Source organism: Corvus cornix, chromosome 1 (genome assembly GCF_000738735.6).
Source record: "Corvus cornix cornix isolate S_Up_H32 chromosome 1, ASM73873v5, whole genome shotgun sequence".
Classification (NCBI taxonomy): domain Eukaryota; kingdom Metazoa; phylum Chordata; class Aves; order Passeriformes; family Corvidae; genus Corvus; species Corvus cornix.
This window is the reverse complement of record NC_046332.1, coordinates 81,005,532-81,017,023: the sequence shown is the minus strand read 5'-3', so window position 1 is coordinate 81,017,023 and position 11,492 is coordinate 81,005,532. Positions and strand designations below refer to the sequence as shown.

At 39.1% G+C, this 11,492-nt stretch overlaps 1 long non-coding RNA gene across 2 annotated transcripts; it reads left to right on the top strand.

Annotated features, from left to right (window-relative positions):
* Positions 1 to 4,002: 4,002 nt before the first annotated feature.
* On the top strand, positions 4,003 to 6,021 carry LOC109143934. 2 transcript variants are annotated; one of them, XR_002044339.1, is made up of 3 exons: positions 4,003 to 4,084; positions 5,117 to 5,168; positions 5,906 to 6,021. It is a non-coding gene; the product is annotated as an uncharacterized LOC109143934 (long non-coding RNA). The 2 variants fall into 2 exon arrangements; XR_002044338.2 differs by having other exon boundaries at positions 5,117 to 5,407.
* Positions 6,022 to 11,492: the final 5,471 nt, after the last annotated feature.

The window sequence follows — 11,492 nt, the reverse complement described above, 5'->3', positions numbered from 1 at the left end:
AGAGAAAAAAGTAGAGGAAATCAGGAGGCATGAGAACTGGCCTGTGAGTGCAGAAAGGCTGCTACTCCACTGGCTGTCTTCAGAGACTGTAGGGTGCTTTAAGAGCTCCATAAGAGACAAGTAACTAAAACCGAATCTATTTAGATTCAAATTACCTCTGGAGTCTGCTTTGTTATAAGAAATCAGGGATTTACAAGCTAAAGCTGTACATAGAAGCTGTACATTTTACAAAAAAAAATTTATATGCTTGATTCTTGTGCTTTTTTGACAGGTGATATTGAAGATCTAAGGGAAAAATGCAGTAAATTTATTAAAATGCTGGAATTTTTTACTATTTCCTCCTCCACTGGAAAAACATTTAGTACTTCTGGCACAGAGTATAATTGTTTTTGCATTAAACTGTCACAGTCTTGCTTTTCAGGTATGCCATATCTGTAAAAGCAAGATGCATTTGCTGAAAATACTCTTAAATTATGCTAAAATTTTCCCTGAAAGTGTTCACTTCTGTAGGCCTCCACTATTGCAAATCACTTTTTAAAAATAGATAATATCTTTACTTCTTTGGAAGGCTGTTTCTGAACAAATATGTTATAAAGCAGTCCTACTAATCCAAATGAATAGGTAATACAGATCTATGATTCTATCAGTAAATACATAACACAATGGAGATGTCCTGTTTCTTGTTCATTTAACTCTGTTAGCTTTAGCAGAATCCCAGAATGGCCTGGGTTGGCAGGGACCGTAAAGATCATCTAGTTCAAACCTCCCTGCCATGGGCAAGGGCACCTTTCACTAGACCAGGTTGCTCAGACCCCCATCCAGCCTGGCCTTGAACACTTCCAGTGATGGAGCATCCACAACTTCTCTGAGCAACACGTTCCAGTGCCTAATTAACCTCAAACTAAAGATTTTCTTCCTGATTACTAATATAAACATACCCTCTCTCAGTTTGAAGCCATTCCCTCTTGTCCTGTCATTACATGGTCTTGTAAATATTCTCTCTCTATTTTTCTTGTAGGCTTGCTTCAGAAGGTCGCAATTATGTCTGCCTGAAGTCTTCTCTTCTCCAGGCTGAACAAACCAATTCTCTCTGCCTTTCTTCATAGGAGAGGGACAACATCCCTGTAATTATACTGGTGACCTTCTCTGGACCTGCTTCAACAGGTCGATGTCCTTCCTGTGCTGAGGATCCCAGAGTTGGATGCAGCTAGGAAATTGAACTATGTAAATGTACTGTTCTGACCTCTGGCAGTATGGCAAGGGCATTTTTGTGCTCCTGTCTCTTAAGCATTTTCTTTGTGGACATTAGGCCTTTATGGGCCCAATCCTGTATGACTATGCTTGCACACAGGTTTCAGCATATGCAGGATTTTTATTCTAATACTGGCTGCAATTCTATCTGCAAGGCAACAAGCAAGCAAGAGACAAAGTCAAATTGGTTTTGTGTCCTTGTTTCTTCCCCCAAATCCTCCAGGAAATCCACTACAGGACAGATCCAAACCTGGAGTACCTGGAAACGGGTATATGGATTTTGATCACTCACAAAAGTTCGAGTGGACTGTTTTCCAGCAAGTACTCAACAATTCCAGAGTTATGAGGTCAGTTATACCCACAGGCATTAACTCTTCAAATCTATAAAAATTTAAGCATTGTGACACTATCCTGACTCTGGGGAGAAGTACATTGTAGCTCTAGGAATGCCACCTTCCATCTAAATTTTTACTTTAGATTTCAAAGAGAGAGAGGTGACAGTGGCCCTGTTTTGCTTATGTTGGTCTAAACGTACCTGTTGAAACACTTTTGAATTCTCAGGTGACTTTAAGTGCTAAACCACAATATGATTTATTGCTACGTTGTCTGTCTTCCTCTAAGGAATCTCCCCAAAAATGACCGCCTGCAGAAGACCTCTGCTTTCATTTACTCTGAATGGTATTTGAGAACTTCCAGATGGCTCCAGAACGCAAGAGTGGCTTCTCCCCCAGTTCTGGGAAGCAAGACTGCACCTAATCGCAGCTACTCTTGTTGAGAAATCCCTGTCTTTCCAGTACTATGCTTTCCCTATGCGTACTATATGCACATGTAAGAAGTATTTGACTTTGAAGAAGTCTTTGGCCTTCAGTGGAATGTGTTCACTTTGTCTCTCTTCTTACTCAGTCTCCCTAAACTTGTCTTAAGTGTGAGTTGACTACAGAGTTATGCCTTGTTGACAGCCTTTCTAGGTGACATAATTTGCCTGCATGTAATAACAACAAAATTTTCTATACCTGACAACAAAAAAGCATAAAGCGATGCAGGTATTTACTGAATAAGTGCTTTCATTGATATCAGATACCTCCACTGACACCACATCCAATCTCTTTGAAAGTCCTCTGAAATGAATAGTCCTCTACAACTACTGAATGGATATTTGTCCTGTAAACACCCACAGCAGACAGGCTTCTGCAGATTATGAACCATGAAAAATACAGACTAGTTTGATGGCTTTGTCCATTCTGTGTTTGAGATTCCTAGATAGTGCTATTATGCATCCTACTATCTATATTTCAGATGACAGATGACTAACAAGAAGATAAGATGTAAATGATCTCACTTAAATCATCATAGCAATCATGATAATGCCATTTACCTAATGGTTAAAAGGTAAATAACAAACTTGCAGTGCTGCTGAATCCATGAGTCCATTTGCTCCAGAATGCTTTTGGGTTTTTTTATGAGCACTGTGGAAGACCCATTAACAAAATTAGTCACAAGTTGCTGCTTTGTCTCTGTGTTCTTATGGCAAGTTCTACCTTCCCACAACCTTAGGTCTCTGGACTCCTTCATCATAATGTCCTTAGACGAGGTCATATGTGATGAAGGGATAGGGAGTGTCATTTAATGTCAAAGAAAATTGTTCAAGAAAATGTTGGACAGTGAAAGCAGGGCTTGCTATGTTAGCTGAAAATATGTCTGAGTTAGAGCTTTTCCTACATGACTAACTTATTAAAACAGAGCTACAGGTAGATACTGCAATCTTTATATACGTAAGAGACTATTGCTGTTACTCATGTAGTAACATTCAAATTAGAGTGTCATCAACCATCAATATCGTCACTAATGTCTCACTAGTTGGCTGTACAAAACAACACAAAACAAAACAACTAAGTTCAAAAAAAAGTAAACTATTTCCACTATATACTTCTTTTATAGCTACATGCTGACAGAGGTAATAAAAATGGACTAGTTTTTTTTAAAAATACGCTCATTTAAAACTTTTGTTTACTTTGTTCTTAATCTAACATAATACTCTAAGAATCCATATAAGACTACATAAAATATTTGGTGGCTTAAGGGAATAGTGCTTGAGTAGGAGTTTTTCTAAAAGTTATTAGTTTAAATTTTTCATAGGTTCATAACAATTTTTAACTCTTTCCCAGGCATTTTAGGTCTTTCTATGGCCTGTAGAAAGTAAGACTGGTCCTACAATAGTTCCTACTTCAGCATATGGGTGTGTGTTTAGTGACTTGGCTGGCACAAACAGAGAGGGACTAGGGTACGATTTGTCATGGCTCCAAGCCACATCAAGTATTTATCAGGAATGAGCTTAGTGCTAATTGTGAATACTTGGTATAGGACCTTGACTATATGCATGAGCCCCAGTGACCCTGCCCAGCCTACCTGGGCCCCTTGTCCACGCAACTCAGCCTAGGACACCCAGTCAAGGTCTGGACTACACAGTAGGCAGGTCAGCGTAGCAATGGGGAACAAAGATGACAGACCCCCTTGTATGTCCCAAGAAGATCCATTTATTTCCAAAATCACCCCCTCTTTATACCCTTAATGCCAACTGAAACCAAACCAAAGCCTAACAGAACTTAGCAGAAGGGCACCCATTGGCTGGCACAGCTGCAGTGCCGCTGTCCACGCGTCCCATCACCCAATCAGCTTCCTGCTCACATGCTGTCCACGCGCTCCTCCAGCCAATCACAGTCTCACTGCCAACTGTCACTCAGCCGACTCTCTCCTCACCCACAACTGCCTCTCACCCCTCACCCAACTTCCAACCATCCCGCCCGCAGCTGGGCCTTTCCCACAGGGCCTTCTGGTGAGCATAAGTCTCAACACTTTAACAAATATAATCCCATATTCCACAGGTCAGCACCCCGCATCATCCCCAGCTTCTCCTGACTTGTTCGATAACCCTGTATGACCTGGGATCTGATCCTTTCCCTTGCCTTTGCCTCCTTGTTGTGGGCCCTGTTAGTGGCACTGTCATCATCTTGACACTGCTTCCCTGTTCAGGCTCTGTGAAAAAGTGCACTGCGAGGGTGAGGCCACTGTCCTGCTTAAGTGAGGAACAGCTCATTTCAACCTCCAGCTTCTCACTCTTTGTGGAGAAGCCCTGCTCTGACTCTTCCCTGACATGAGGCACCTGCCACATATCTATCAGGTGTTAAGAAACAGATCTTTTTTTCCCAACTGTCTGACATCTACTTGCCATTGCTAAAAATGATCTGTACATGTGTAGAACACTACTTCTTAGAGGGATGCTCTATCTGGAGTTCTGGTATGTGACTTATGTTTGTTAATAGTGGGAGAGGAGCAGCCTTGAAAACACCAATGATTGATTACCTTAGTGCATACCACACAACTAAGTATTGACCCCAGGTAATGTTGGCCCAAAGGCAACATTTGTAATTCGATGACTCGGGTAGACTTGTGAGGTCCTATCATGAAGCCAGTCCAAAATCCTAACTGTGATCACTATTAGAAAATGCAGTAGATAAGACAATGACAAAGAAGGACACAATTATGTGTGATCTGATTAATTGACATAGGAGATAAAAAACTTGGTAATGTGAAATGTGTGGCTTTAGATGTGAACAGATGTAGAGGTGAGATGTGCTAAGGTCCACCTTCATGTTACTTAAATGACTCTATGAGCCATGATGGGACACCCCATGATTTTGCTTTTCCACGAGCGTGCACTTTGAAGGATAAAAAAAGGCACATTTTTCACAGAGTCAAAACCTGCTCATTCAAACTACAATTTTATAAATGAAAATGCTGCTACTTAAGTATCTTATATTCTTACAAAATTAATATCAAATTGTTCTCCTCGCTTTACTCTTTGCAGCCCCATGAAAATTCTCTGAGGCTTCAGTCATGATGGAAAAGTTGAGTTTTCAGTAAGTCTTCCACTCTGATGTGCACATTCCTACACACACTTACTTCATCATAACAGGGATCATAACAATCACAACACAGTACCCAGCTTAAGAAGAAGCCCTTCAGATGAAGCAACAGACTTATTGTATGAATACTTCAGCAAATATGCACACAGCCACCTGACTATATGATCTATGACCTCACTTCATGTAATTCCAAAAGTACATCAGTTTTCACCCATCCGCAGCAATTTTCTAAGGTGAGCTGCATTTTGTATCTTTCTGTTTAACAAAGATGACACAATAGCCAACTTACTATCACAATTATCAGACCAAATCAATGTGATTTTGACCTCCCAAAGTCTATCCTTTAACTTGTTATAAACAGCAATGAAAGATGTGAATCTGGAGCAGCATGAGATGGTCTGTTCACACTGTGCTCCTTTTTACAGCATCTTCCCCTGCTGTTGTATGTTTTTCCTCAGAGTGGTGATAAGGTTAACATGCAGGAAAAAAACTGACCTATTTAGTCACTTAATAAAAGCCTTTAAAATCTTAGGACAAAGCAGTCTAACAATGCAGAAAAAAATTGAAAAAAAACCCCAACACCCAGTATAAAAGAAGGGAAAGCACAAAGCAGGTCATCTGATTTGCCTTGCCAGTCCTTTAAGTAAGATGTAGAAAATTTATTAAAAATCTAATATTGAAGGGAATTCATGTTTTTACTGTGACATTTACAGGTATTTTCAACTTTATAGGTCAAGTTATGAAAGCAATCTCTGGAGAGGAGAATTTTGATATGAAAGAAAAGCACTCATTCCTTTTAATGCATCAACCTTTCTAATATATATTTTTGGTTATATCTAGACCTTCCCTGCAGGTAAGCCTTAAGTATATATCCTTTCTCCTCACCTTCTTTGTCTTCACAACACATCATAACTGATACTGTAAGGTCTTAACCTCATACAGTTACAGGGATGCTGAAGCTGGAAGGGATCTCTGGAAATCATTAGGTCTAACCTCTCTGTGCAGGTAGAGCTACCTAGACCCTGTTTCCCAGGATCATTTCCAGACGGCTTTTGAATAATATCTCTAATAATGGAGACTGCACACCATCCCTGGACAATCTGTATCAGTGCCCAGTCCCGCTCAGTGTTTTCTGATATTCATAGACAAAACAAAGAGAGCAGGGAATTGATTAGAGACAGCCAACACAACTTCACCAAGGGCAAATCATGCCTGATTAATCCAGTGACATTCTATGATGGAGTGACTGTATCAGTGGACAAGGGAATATTTATGGATGTCATTTACCTGGACTTCTGTAAGGCCTCTGAAATTACCCCCTAAAACATTCTTGCTGTTAAACTGAAGACATAGGATTTTGATGGATAAAGAATTGACTGTACGGTTGTATCAAATATTACACTCAATGGCTGAATGTCCAAAGTGGAAAGCAGCAACTAGTGGTGTTCCTCAGAGGTCTGTAGTGGGACCAATACTATTTAATATCTAAATCAATTACATAATAGTGGGACTGAGTACACTTCCAGCAAGTTTGCACGTGACACCAAGCTGAGTGATGCAATCAATTCAATTGAGGAAAGATCAGTACAGACTATGGGATAAGCAGATTGAGAGCAGTCCTGTAAACTGGAGATAGTCATGAATGAAAAATTGGACTTGAGCCAGCAATGTGTTCTTGCAGTCCAGAAATTCAATCATAACATAGGCTGCATGAAAGGAAGTGTTGCCAGCAGTATCAAGAAAGTGATTCTTCCCCTCTGCTCTCATGACACCCCACCTTCAGTCCTGCATCCATGTCTGGAGAAAGACATGGATCTGTTAGAGTGGGTCTGAAGAAGGGCCATGGAAATACTGAGAGGATTGGAATATGTCTCCTATGTAGAAAGTCTGAGACAATTGTGGTTGTTCAGACAGGAGAAGAAAAGGTGCTGGGAAGGCCTTATTGGTGCCTTGCAGTATTTAAAGGGGGCTTATAAGAAAGATGGAAAAAGACTTTTTTTCCAGGACCTGTGCAAGGGGAAATTGTTTGAAAATGAAAGAGAATATATTTAGATTGAACTCAAAAGGGCATTTTTTACAAGGGTGATGAGACAGGGTGCCCAGAGAACATGTGCATGCTCTGCCATTGCAAGTTCTCGGGGCTGAATGGACATGACTTTGGGCACCCTGACACAGTGCAAGAGGTCCTTCCCAATAGTGGGGTGGTTGAAATAGATGATCTTGAAAGGTTTTTTTCATCAAAGAAGTTTGTCAAGCATGCCTTCCTTTTGTTGAATCCATGTTGAGTACTTCTAATGATTTTTTTCCTTCACGTGCATGTAAATGGTTTCCAGGATTCATTTCTCCATCACCTTCCCAAGGATCAACATGCACCTAACTTGCTTGCAGTTCCCTGGGTCGTCCTTCTTGCCCTTTTATAAGACAGAAGTGAATTTGCTTTCTTCAAGTCTACGTCATACCTTCCAATCACCATGATTGATCAAATACTATCAAAAGAGTGGTTTTGCAATGCATCTGGCAGCTTCCTCTGAGCTTGTGGGTGCATCCTGTTAGGGCCCACGAATCTATACACATGCTTAAGTATTAAGTATTCCCTGACCTGATCCTTTTCAACTAAGGGTACATCTTCCTTGCTCCATATTTTCCTGTCTCTGGGACCTGGGATTTCTGTCCTCTGGTAGCCTCTGGTATTCCAAATAAAGACTGAGGTCTCCAGAATTTCCTTTCTATGAGAATAATTGTGAGAGGGAGAAGAAGCCTGAAATCTTCCAGGTCTGACTCTTACACCAAGGCGGTGATTTGCATTAAACAGAAACATAAGAAATGGAAGATATTCCTGGGTCCCCTAAAACAGAGGGGAAGGCCTTATGCTGGTATAAGCTAAACCAGACATATAGCCAGACAGATTCTACCCACTTTCTGTTAATTGTTTTCTGATTTTATCTCTTCCTCTTTGAATCATTTTGCACAAGTTATGTCACTGGAAACAAGACAACAAGTTGATGGGTCACAGAAGAACTCAGATAAGTCTGTATTAAGGTAATTTATTTTTTACCAGTATTCTTTTAACAGTATCCCTCTAAACTTTCACAAATTCTTTCTGGTGTTCCTCTGTATTTCCTGCTGTTTTCAGGAATCGCGGTACACTGTTTCTCAGTTCTCAGATCCTTCTGTGACTGAGATGCTTAGGGAAAACAAAACAAAACAAAACACCTCTGAAGAATGGATGGCTTAATCTATATTCTTAATATACTCTTGAGGAGAAGATAATGACACTGATAATTCATTATCACCTTTATTTTTATGACAACTTTTATGAGAGTCCAAAAACAAGATAGCACTTAATCTCCCATAAACAGCTGGCAAGAAGATAGCATGATGAGTTTAGGCTGGTAAGCAGGAAAGAATGCATTACTTTCTTTGAGACAAAACTCATTTCCTTTTGCTATTTTAAATAATACTCTAAAAAGATTTGAACAGGAAGAAAGAAATATTTATGTCAAAAGGAGTAAAAGACAAAAGTCAGAAAAAAAGTTCCTTTGCTATGCATCAGACATGAGGCTTCAAACTTTTTATGTCAGGTTATTACTGGTTCTTAAAGGATAAATTTTTCATGATCCCCAAGGGCCATGCACTGGAAGTCAAATATCAGTTCTGTTTTTTCCAGTATTTAGTTTACATGTAGACTGTTTATCTGTTTCAGCTGAGGTAAATGTGCTTTCTTTTTTCATGCTTTTATCTTTCTAGGTTTTGTCTTGTTTTCTCTTTTTTGATGGATTTTGAGAAGGAAAGATTTTCAGTGGTTTAAAATTTCTACTAAATTTCTACTAAAAACTACTACGAAGAATGTTTAACTTTCATATAAAAAAGTGCAGTTGTGTTGACTGTAATATGTTACTTGCTAAAATGTGATTTTCATTATGTTATGCTAGGTTTGTCTTGTTTTAACTGCCATTGCCATTCTTCTATTTTCTACATTACTGGATAACCTCAAATTGTCTCAAAAAATCACTTTCTTTCTTTTTTAATCACATTTAGGTAAAGAAGAAGAGTAAATTGAAATGTCTCCATCTTAAAAAAAAAAAAAAGTTTGACACTGTGTTTAAATACTTCATTATTGAATTATCTGCTATAATTAATATTATCACTTAAAATAGTTTCACTAGAAATACTTCAAATAGATTTACAATTTTAGCATGCATGTGGCAAGAAAGTGCACTGAAATAATGACGTAGAGCTACACTGTTGAGGATTGACATTAGACTGAATAAAGTGTCATGAAGTTAGTGCCACGATTTTAATATCTTTTTAACAGTGCTGATTTTTTATTCTGATTGTGCTGCTTAGGTGGAACAGGTGAAAAGGTCTGTTTTTACTTTTAAGTCAGGAGCAACTGGTACACTTTAAAACTTGACATTTATCAGTTTTACTGTTTGTGAGATTTCTGTCATGTCTCACATTTGGAATAAAATATTGTAGATATTAAAAAAAACAATCTTGGCACTTACTAACTAGTAAATAATAGGATTTACGATGCTACATGTATATGGGACTGTCTTATGGATGAATGTTGTCGAAAAAGGAAAAGCTAACTAGCTATCCAGCTATATTTATCTCAAAATGAAAATGGTACAAAGAACTTGGGCAATTTTTTTTTTTTTTTTTTTTTTTGTGGAACTAAACCCAAAACACAAGGAAGATTTGTTAAAAAAAAAAAAAAAAAAAAAAAGCTGATCATAGCTTTGACTGTGTCTCCAAATAATTGATTTGGAGTTAATAAAAATATACTAACTATAGCTTTATAGTAACAAAAGGGATCACCTATGCTTACACATCACTCTTCCAGGCCTAGGTCCCCTACATTACCCGCTTGAAAACAGTCTTGCAAGCTGGGACAATTTAAAAATTCCTTTCCATTTCCTGTTGCATACCCTCCCCTGCAAACTGACACACTCTTGAAGGTTGTCTAATTAAGTGTCTGATATATATGATTCAAACCCCTAACAGGAGTAGCTATGGAATACCCCATATTTTGGTTCAAATCATAATGAAGACAGACTTGAAAGGAAGATAGATTACCTTCTCTTGAAAAGAGAAGGAAGGGCAGGGGAGGGGAAGGGAGGGGAAGGGAGAATATTTTCAGTTGTAAGGGACCAACAATGATCATCTAGTGCAACTGACTGACAATTTCAGAATTGATCAAAAGCTAAAGCACTTTGTTAAGTGCTTTGTGGGGGTATCAACCAGCCTGTTCCAGTGTTCAGTCACCTTCTTGTTTTGGAAATATATCTTCATATCTAGTTGGAACTTCACTGGATACAACTTGGAACCATTCTCATGTGTCCTGTCACTAGGTACCAGGGAAAAGAGATCAACACCTCCCTCTCTACTTCCTGTATTCAGGAATCTGAGGACAGAAATGAAGCCTCTCTTCAGTCTCCTTCTCTCCAAACTGCACAAGCCCAGTGGCCTTAGCTGGTCCTCGTAGGACATGCCTTGCAGCCCATTCACCAGCTTTGTTGCACTTCTTTGGACACATCTTTTTTAAAGTGTGGGGCCCAGACCTGCACCGGAGTGTTCCGGGTGAGTCTGCACCACTGCCAAAAGAAAAAGCAGGACAATCACCTCTTCTGTTTGGCTGTGTTTGATGATGTTTGATGTTGTACCAGGATGGGTTTTGCCCTCCTGGCTTTCAGGGATCCCTGTTGACGCCTATTGAGCTGCTGTGGACCAGCACGCCCAGATCCCTATCTACAGGATTTCCGTCCAGCAACTCCTCTCCCAATCCATACTTGTGTCAGGTGTTACTCCATTCCAGGCACAGAATATGTCATTTTGACTTGTTAAATATCATCACTTCTTGTCCTTTAAGAGAGTCAAGAGCACCCCTAAGTCTCGTATTATCAGTAAGTGCATAATGGCTGGATCAAAATTAGAATTGGAATATACATATAACTCCTAAATAATCCAGATGAAGTTCAGATTTGGTCATAAACCCATATCAAAAAAGATGATAGGAAATTATGTTTATCATGCATTTCAAATACTCATCTTACTTGACTGTCTTCCATTTAGGAAACTTCTGATAAGCCCTGATACATTATGAAGACATTTTAAGAACCTATAGATCCATCCATCGTAAACACCAAGTGATAGATGTAAATTACTACAGTGAATCTACTGTGTCAATCCCAGATACTGAAATTGTACCATCTTTGTCAGTAAAATCATATAATCTTCCTTACTTTCTGCCTATCAACATCTGAGCTCAGTTAGGTTTTCAGCCTATTTTGTCTCTACAGCATCGAATCTATTCTT